Here is a 10619-nt window from a genome sequence, read left to right on the forward strand (position 1 = left end):
GTGATTGGCGGCGCGTTGCCTAATTTTTTTCGCATGATGGAACAGAGCGCACGTCGCGAACTCGAGATCGCAGGAGAGGCAGACGGACAAACCAAGACAATTGTTGCAAAAAAAATGTCCACACTTTCTTCTTTTTAGTTGTATATAATATATAGGAAATTTCTTTTTTAATTATTTTTGTTTTCCATTCGCTTTTTTGTGTTTATGTTTGTGTTTTGACAATGTTTTCTGGGTCGGTTTCTTTCCATTTTTTTGTGTTCGTCCATTATTTTTTTTGTGTTTTTTGCTATTTTTCTCATGTTTCCATCCCTTATGAGTTTTATGTCCATGGTCTTTTTTAAAAAAATTTCACCCATTGAAATACTTTATGTTTGAGCTCATGAGAATACATAGGGAAAAAATATGAGAGCTTAACATGGTGTTAAGTAGATCGATAGTAGAGCAGTCAACAAACCCTCAAGAGATCCTATAAAAAACAAACCCTCACGAGATCTAGCTACTTCTTATTAGGCTAATCTCTACCAATCATTAAGTTGTTGCTAGCATTGATACCACATTCATATCTTCTCTACGTGATGTGAACCCGTTAGGGTTTTTGCCCGATCTTTCAATGAGAGACGTGGGATAACTCGATTGATGAATAGAGATAGCGTTCATGGTCCGACTAGATCCTTTCATGACCGAGACTTAGCAACTGATACACCACCCCCTATGGCTATCACGATTTGTGGAGCGTGACACCCTGCTACTAGGGCACTCGTCCTGCAACCAATCGAAGAACCAAAAAGAACAAGTAGAACAAGTATTGAATTACTAGATGTAAATGAAGGTTTCAAACTGAATTTCCAATGAGACAGGATTCCAAAGACAAGAAGACGGGCGGCTGATCCAGCATGCACTTACACGCAAATAGCGAAACCTAATCTTGATCTAAACAAACCCAAGTGTTCTTGGCGGCGGCTAAGGGGAATATGATGTGGGGAGGTGAACCACAAGTGTGTTTGAGTCATCCTCTAACCTTAGGACACGTCCGTAATGGAAGATGGTAAACAACCTATTGGACTAAATTAAGGTGATGCAGCACCCTAGATAGAAAGCACCCTGGACAGAAAAACCTCTGGATGATATTTGGATCATTTTTGCTGCTTCCGAGAAGATATGGACATGAGACTAAATCTATATGAAAGTAGACTTGATAAGGTTTTCATCAAGTCTTGAAACGTCCAAATCTGACTCTGTATACAACCGTAGCGACTGTCACAAATTGGAGTTATGTTGTAGTCAGAATCCAGCCTACGTGAGTCGTTTTCTCATTCGGTCTTCACCTTGGTTTCTAATCAAAACAAGAGTGCACACGTCTCCAAGGTCTAAACAAGATGAAAAGGAGCTCGAGAGGGAACTTACTTGATGTTTAAGTTTACAAGTATGAGCACAAGTAAGAGGACCAGCAATAGGTATCGATGTCGATGTGGATGCATTGTTGGTATTGATCTCCTCATCACTATGCACATGATCACTAAGGACACCATCAACGTTGCATGTAGACTCAACCACCCACGCCATTGTAGGAGCCATGTGCACACAACATTGTGTTGTACACCTTATCGATGTACAACGCCAACCCAAGTTTGCACGGCGGTCGCCGCGCGACCAACACATGTTGTCTAGCGATGACCGGTGACACTACACGCGCGTGCTGCCATAGCCACTGTACCCACCCACAACTCTATCATGCTACCTGTTGCAATGCACGGGTATTTTTGCTAGTAATTAATTAAGAGATGAAATTTCAGGATCTTTTTTTTGTTTATCCATTCTTTTTTGTCTATCTTTCTCTCTAACTACGGAAAATTTAAGAGTTTCTTTTGTCCAGACTTATATATATATAAGTGCTATTCTACACTCTAGGTGTAGAATACTATTCTACACCAAACTGTTATACTGAGCAAAATTCAGTATCGTTCAGTATTCGTGTTTCAGTATTGTTTAGTATTTCGTGGTCCTAGGTGTTGGACAAGATGATACTGAACACTCTCCAGTACTACTCAGTATTTTTTCTACTCAGTTTTGACTTGTGGTGTAGAATAATATTCTACAGCTAGGGTGTAGAATAGCGCTACCGTATATATATATATATATATATATATATATATATATATATATATATATATATATATATATATATCCTGTGCTCATACAGATCAAAATATCTCATGTCTAGACCAATATGGAATAGAAAATACTAATCTAAATAGATTCCTTAGATTCTAATTACTCTAAATAGAACTCTTCTATACCTATATATACTTATATTTATATTTATATCTATATCTATATCTATATCTATATCTATATCTATATCTATATCTATATCTATATCTATATCTATATCTACATCTATACTCCCCTAATACTAAAAAAGTAAAATTTTTGCTATAAATATTTATTCATTCAATCGACGAATCCTAAAACGACGTCTTTCTCTGCCATCTTAGAACCGTCATTTTTTGCTTATTTTTTGTGCGTAGTCCGAGTGTTTGTTTTCCTTGTTATTTTTTACTAGCAAAACATGCCCGTACATTGCAATGAGAGAAAAACTATTGTATATTTAGCCGATGATCATCGAGGAGCAAAGAAAAGACAGGTCATCTGTGTTGTGCCACTATATATGCTAGCAGTTCTCTTCGTGTCCGCTTGCTCTGGCGTTCTGATATAGGATTTGGGTGGGCGCCTGCTCCGTACCAGCAAGTGGTTTGGCGGACTTAATGCAGAGTTATATGGTGGTGCATGCCACAATGCACAACACACTCCGAGTCCTCATCACCACAGCGATAGATGCTGAGTCACGCACCTTGTGATGACACATGTCGAGCCGGTCATGCATGAACCTGGCTTGTCTTCACATAGATGTTACTCTTTACCCATCACTCCACCATTGCATTACTTGTTTTTCCGTGGTGGAGTACCCACCAGATGAGACTTCGACATAGAGACATTCTCATTCTCCTTTCTGATGAGCAGATTATGTAGATTCTTAGACGCTGAAGTCGACAACTGTCATGGGTCGAATCAGCACAATGTTGCTTTTTTACGGTACTTTTTTTTGCATGGAGTGGGGTAGTTCTTTTTGCCATATTTGATCTCGTTTTTTGGCGTATTTTTTTGGATTGGAAATGGGAATGTTACGGTGAGTTTGAATTGAACACGAATTGAGCTGGTCATTGGAGAGGGCTGGACCTAAAAGCTGTGTCGTGTGCGAGCTGATAGTTGTGTCCTTTTTTTGGTATATAGGTACTTAGGGATAGATTTGATTAAAATTCCTATTTCAAATTTAGGAATTAGAGATATTTATTTGGATTAAGATTTCTAGCTATCCATATATTGTCTCAAGACTCTGTATATATTTGAATTGGACTCTGTATCATCGTTACCTGCGAGTTATTGTAACCCATAAGAGCACGAACCTAATATGTTTTGGAATGGGACTATGCCTAACTTGTAGGATATATAGAAAAAAACTCTCCATTGTTTGGTAGTTAAAGAGAGACGAACCAAACGAATGGATGGATGAAAAAAGAGCATGAAAATTTTTCCCATTTATTGTTATGTATTGTTCACGTCAACATTATACTTTCAATAAATAATGGCAAAAGAGTTCTTAATGCATAGTTATAGGGATTATTCTAACAAGTTTCATGAGTTGTGTTGCTCTCATCTATTTTGCAGATTATTGACACTTCACCACATAAAAGTGCTATAAATGATGTAACAGAGCACACCATTGTGAATAGCTCGTCGAGACAATCAAAATGGACATATCATTTGCTAAATTTGGAGTTTGAACAGAGGTCCCTGATGGATACGACCATGAATTCTTTGGAATACTCCAGAAGAATCACCAAAAAAGTGTTTCATGGACTAACATGAAAATTTCCAAAACTTTGGTGATTTGTGAATTTTAGGGATAAAAACAGAATAATCCGAGGAAGGGTAGGAGCCAAGGAACTGAACCAAATCAAATCGGAATTCCGCAAAAAATGATGGAAATGTTCTAGAGAACAACAGAAGATAAAGGAACAAAATGAGAGCACGGTGGCAGACAGATCTAGCCCGGCCAGCCTGGCCCCCCTTGGAAGTGGCCTCTACTTCGGGTGATGGCTTCCAACCGACGTAGCACATCTGGACCCTTGTTCTTTGTCGGTTTGATCCAAAGGCTATGGTTCGTCCCATCGAGCTATATAAGAAAGGGTAGACCACCCGTGAGGCATCCAATAATCAATGATCAGTTGATCTCTCATTTAGAAGGCTAGATAGAAAAGCTAGGGTTTCCAATTAGCAGATTAGATCTCCACTTCCTGTTTAGGGTTAGATCTAGTTAGATACAAGTAGAGTTAAGCGCTGCTCAGGATTCCGGATCGACGTCAGGAGATTTGGTAATATTTATCATTATATCTTGTTATGATGACTTTGTGCTACTTCAATATCATTATGTTCTTGTTTAAAGTGTTCTTAGCTTATTCTAGTTCTATGTTTGATACAGTGTTTATTGATAATAAGTTTAGACATATGTTCGTAGAGTGCTTAGTTTAACTCCAGATTGAATTAGGTGGTAGAAATAATATAGACGTGATGTCTAGATTATATTTAGCTGTGAATGCACCATATTTTCTAGGCCATGTGGTAGATCGTGAAGGTTGTTGATATTTGTTAACGCCATCAGGAAATGATCAGCAAGCGCACGGATATCGGTGAGCACTTCACCCAGGAGGTTATCCAGAGTATCGTATTTATATTTTTACCACTGGGAGAAAGCGTGCATCTGACTAACCAAATCTATTGCTACTACCCTTTAGGCTACAAACAATGTGATTCGATGTGAGCGATGTATAGAGAAGACTACAACCGCACTCTCATTCTAGCCTTAGTAAGGATGATCTACTGTTCTATTGGGGAGGCTTACAGAATCAAGACACCACAAAGGATGTTCAACCCGCACCTATAAACCCTATCGATCCTGCTAACGGGATGTGGGCTACAAAGGTAGCTTGGAAATGTCACGTTCCTCACTACTACCACGGTCCGACTAGATAGGGGATGTCTATGAGTACCCTAGCCCAAACACCACGTTTACGCTAGTAATGATTACTCTAAACTCAACAGGAAGAGATTAAAGTAAACTCATAAACCAAAGAACAATAAGAACAAAGAACTTACTAGAATTTAGAAGTCGAAATACTGAAGAATCCTAGGAGCAAGCCTCGGGTTAGGAGACTTGATCCCGCAGGTACAACCTCGGAGTAGACACCGATAGGCCGGGCTTCCTCCGATCTACACCTCCACTCTATCTCTCTCAATCTAGAAGAACTAATTCTACTCTCACATTGGATGCTAAGCCCTATGAGGTTGGAACCCTAGAGGGACCTCTCTCTCTCTGAATCCTCTCTAGAAAATATGCTAATGAATAATGGGATTGCCCCCCTCCAGGGGCCAGGGGGCCTGCTTATATAGTCCCTTCAAGTGAACGTGGGCCGTCGGATCAAACCGACATTAATCGCACGGTTTTCCTTAATCCTTTAGGTTGGTGGAGCATAATCCACGAGACGGGACCTGATTGGTCTATGTAGCAGGGCGGGCGCCCAAGGGGGGAGGGCAGGCGCCCTGCCCCCGGGCCCGCTCGGCCTCCCGTTCGTTCCCGTGGCTTCTGGAGTCTTCTAGATTATAGAAAATTGCGCGGCACGTTAAAATCTCTATGTAAACCCGACATGTGGGCCTTTCCTCCATATTTCCTGATAACCCCCTGCTGAAATAGACAAACACCGAAACTCGTGGAATTCTGTCAGATAAAACCCTAAGTCTGGGTGTTGTTTGCATTTGTTTCCTTTTATTTATTTATTTAGTTGATGATTATATTTGATACTTAAGGACCGTCAATAACTCCTCCAAGCTTACCTCTTGCTCGTCCCTGAGCAAGGACGGACTCAAGAGTTTCTGCAGTGGTTTCATGCCTTAAAAGTACACATGCGTTCAAGCAAGATCTCATCTATAAGTTAGAGTAAACTGTTAAGAGTTAAAACTTACTCATTTTACCTTTCACCAAGGGGCTTGCAACTGTCACTTGTGTCTTGAGCAGTTAAAAGATAGAACGGTCAAGTCAAGCGCCATGTCTCTTGTTCTTTGATTAACTATAGCTGTGGAGTTTTTGTAGATTTTAAAATAAAACTCAGAGATTCCTTGTATGACTCTCTCAAATCTCTCTTTTGTGGTATTTCTGGATCCTTACCAAGGCAGTATTTGTATATGCCTTCCCTCAAAGTATGTGGTATTTTTGGTATGAGGCATAGTGATATTGTCTTCTCTCTCACCCTACTCTAATAAGGTTTTGATATCTGGAGCTCTTAGGTGGGAGACAGATAATACATACTTACAAGTCATTTATTGCATAGTCAAACCATGGATCAGAACAAGTCAATAAGTCAAATCAAGATGTGCATGTGTGGCGAGTGAAAGGTGTATGGTGATGATGGTGATAACAATGGTGAAAGTCTAATTCTACTTTTGCTCTTTTAAGAGGATACATACCTTTCTTGCACTTTGAAGCCTTTTTTAGGAGAATGAGATGCTCTATATATTTTTTTTTCTTTTCTCTCAGGTGGGTATCTTGTACCCCTAATTCTACTATCGGAAAAATAGAAATAGGAGAATGTTTTTGGCTATTCTCTACCGGATTAGGAGTAGAATACTTTTGGGTGGCTCTAGAGATGGAAATGAGTGGATATATGTGGATGCATACTTCCAGAGTAGAGGCAACATGTGTGAGTAAACGTGCAAGTGAATCTTCATTTTAACCACATGACAAGCTCCTAAGGGTCTACATAGTTTGACCACACTTAATGCTTATAAGCAGTAAAAAGTAAATGTATGGTTCTTAGTCTAATAAGCATGTATGTATGGCTGTGGTAGGAATTTAAACTTTTATCATATAGGAACTCATCATGTGTTATTTTAAAGATTTTCAAAGATAAGATTCTCCAGAATTCTAGCATCTTAGGAACAGATAAATAGCAGCTCAACCTTCCCATATCATATCCGTTAACGACTTAGACTTTAAATCAAGTACTCTTCCCACAAGTTCACGTTTAGAGCAGGTTTAAATTATAACAGTTATGCCTAAACTTGAGATAGAGCTTAAACTTGAAAACTAGGTACATGGCAGAGCAACTACTTATTCATATCCATGTAAGAGTTTATCATTTAAGTTCAGTTTGGCCTAGACACTTTATTTATTTATTTAGCAAACTAAGCAAAGATATATATAAGCACAAAATCTGTATTTGGGTTTTTATGATTATGCATCTTTTTATTATTTGAGTAAAGTATAAACGCGAGTAGAAACACTTAGCTGAATAAATGGGGGTGCTCTCCTCCAAGCTGGATTTTGACGTAATTTCTTCTGATGTAGCTAGCAGATGACGGAGGGGTATTTGAATGTCGGCAGCACCCTGACAGCGATTATTATGTCCTTCGCCGGCTAGTCTTCTTTGATCCTTAAATTCTGTGGAGCTCAAATAGACAAGAAAGCTTTGTAGAACTGGTTAAGTGTTAGCATAAAATCTCTTAGCCTTTATCATATTGAGATTCCTCCTAATAAATTTTATTTTATTTAGCAGGATCATGCACTTATTATTTTTATATTTTTATTGTAAGATGAAAACATATTTATTTTATGCCACCACAGTCAATATACCTATGGGTTTTAAACCACAAGTCTACTCACATGGGGCTTTAGATTTTATGATGCAGTGCAACGAACAAATATTTTTGTTTTCTTTTCTAATGCTAATGTGGAAAAGTAAATATGCTAATGCAAGTGATGGAATAAAAAGGAAAAGGAATGCAGAAAAGATAAATATGGATAAATACTGATTTTACGTTCCGGCAAGGATCTAATGTTTTAAGTCTTCTGGACAAGACTTTTCATCATGTTCATCCTTTAGGTGCATCATTTGATTAGGTGTGGGCCTTGACATCTGCACCTCTTGATACGGTGTCACCCATGTTCTTCATTTGTCTAGCAGTTCGAGGTGCGGCATTGGCAGCATCCTGCTTAGTGTGTTTGTGCTCGCAGATCCAAGTCCTTCACCAGGTTTTGCTTGAAGTGTACCTGCTCATAGAGACAAGGCAGAGATCAAGTGCATGGGCCCTGTTGGTGAAAAACACCAACATAACCAAAAGTGTATTTGTTCTTCTCTAACCTTAAGCATAGTGAGCAAGACAAAGTTGATGGATAAGATCATGAGTGTAGCATTTAAAACATTTGTCAGATCAGATCGCTCGTCCTAATGGAAAGATAATCTATCTATATTTATGTTTTTTTATATATCTTCCAAAGATTGAATGTGCAACATTTTAGCTTATATGATTAGGAGTGTGGGATCATGAAGGTAGTACTAAGAACAAAGATTAAAGGACTAAACATGTTGAATTAATTGGGTTGGTTAATTTATGTTTGTCTCTTTATTCATGTGAACGCCAGAACCAAGGAGAAGCTTATAAAAGTGATAGTCAAGTACCTTAAGATGTTACCTTACTTGAAGAGTGATGGTACAGTATCACCTTATGGAAGCTTTCCTTTCTTAGCGGTTGTGCACCGTGTTTGTGGCACTCTTTGTCTCGTTCCATGGATCATCTCTCTATGATGAATGAGCTATGTCTTTGTTGTGCAAATCGTTAAACTTCATGTGTCTCCTTTGTCTCCAATGTGAGTTTGTATCTCAGGACTTCCCATGTCGATATTGAAAGTTTTCCTGCAGGGGTGAGTCTGACAAAATATACCAATGTCTACTCAAGTAGTTTTTAGTTCAGTAACCAAACTTGACTCCATGTCTAATCAGATTAAGGAAGGCTATTCAACCTAAGCACCAGGCTTAATTTTAATGCCAATGGAAGTATGTCGAGTACTTCCAAACCAACACTTGCTTGTGAATAGACAAAGGTAGCATGACAACATTTATAGAGATCTACTCAGGTAGAGATGAAAAATAAGTTTAGTGTTTAGAAAAATTGAGCATGCCTCAAAAGTAGGGACAATCAACATAGCAACATGGCAAAGGATGTTCTTATGTAAGGTATTTCCCCCAAGCTTGAATTTTGCAAAATTCAAGATTGGATGAACTAAATTCAATGTTGCATGATGATTGGTTGGGCATACCTTGCGCTTGTCATTCCTCGGATCTTCTTGCTCCAATCCTAGAAAGGTTAGTGACACGAATACCCGAAGGAATATTTCTACAATTTATCTTTATATGCTCAATACACAAGGCAATGTTGCAAATAATTAAAAGGTCATGTTACGATCTGATAAGTGCTTGTTTTAGGACACTAAGCTTGTCCTTGGGAAACCATCAAATTATGTTGGTGAAGTGGTTTCCCCTCCAACACCAACCTAAGTGTGCCTATATCAAGATCGACTCAACGATATCTGCAATATTTATTATAGACATATGCATCGATAACCACCCCTTTAAAGTTTTTATAAATAGAAAGGAAGAGGGAGTTGGAGATCTCAAATGTGGTAAGGTTGGAGAGACCAATTGATTGGGGAGATGTTTTATATGAGCAAGGACTTGGTGAGGTATTTATGAAATAACTTCCATGCTCACTGTTGTTTCTCTCATTCTCAAACTCTAAGGATGATTCTTCATGAATGCTTAAAATTCCTCTAGGACTGTCTCTCAAGTTTATTTTATCCATCCATTCAATGGTGATAGCACATGGATTTTTAATGCCCTCTAGCCATTGATGTTGCTCTTCTCGATCCTCCTTGTGGTCTTGGTGACTCTTATGCATGGGATGTCTAGAGAGATTCATAGGATCATCGGGAGGTTCAAGAGAAAGAGCATAGTAGAAATTATTAGGCTCAAGGATGGGTTTAAAGATAGGTTCGAATGAGTCATCAAAAGTGGGCGTAGAAGGGGAGAAGATGAGATTGTCTTCTAAATGGCTTAGCTCTCCTTCTATTGCATCACTTAAGATGCCATCCTTGGGTCTTTCTAGATGTCCATCAAAGGGATTGGATTTGAGATGCTTTCTAAGAGATCCCTTCTTAGGAAGGTTCAGACTATATGCAATTAAAGGTCTCTTATGAAGCACGAAGTTTAAGCTCATCCCAAAATGAATTTCCAAAGGTAGAATTTCTTCTTCCCTTAGATGATTTTGGAGCACTACTAGTTTGGGTTGGATAGCCGAATCATGGGATTGAAATGTTTGGAAATAAGCTATTGAAACTTCCTTTCCTTGTCTAGGAGATGATTCCTTCTCTATCTCTAGGATTTTTTATGAAGACTAGTGCAAGAAGGATGTCCACGAATGAAGACATACCTTGCTTTACTAACAAATAAAGAAAGAAAAACTCTACCAAAGGTTATACGATTAAGACCAGTGTGAAAATATCAAGGAAAAACATGGTCTTGTAGGGCTAGGTCTAACCCAGAATTTATAGAAAGATTAAAAGATTCCCTAGGTGTAGCTAAAAGTTCATTATCTTCTTGATTAAAAGATAGGACCTTGGCTATAGAAAAGGGTTGGTTTTGACCTATTGCAATCAACTCCGGACACAGATC

This window comes from Sorghum bicolor, chromosome 7 (assembly GCF_000003195.3).
Source record: "Sorghum bicolor cultivar BTx623 chromosome 7, Sorghum_bicolor_NCBIv3, whole genome shotgun sequence".
Lineage (NCBI taxonomy): Eukaryota > Viridiplantae > Streptophyta > Magnoliopsida > Poales > Poaceae > Sorghum > Sorghum bicolor.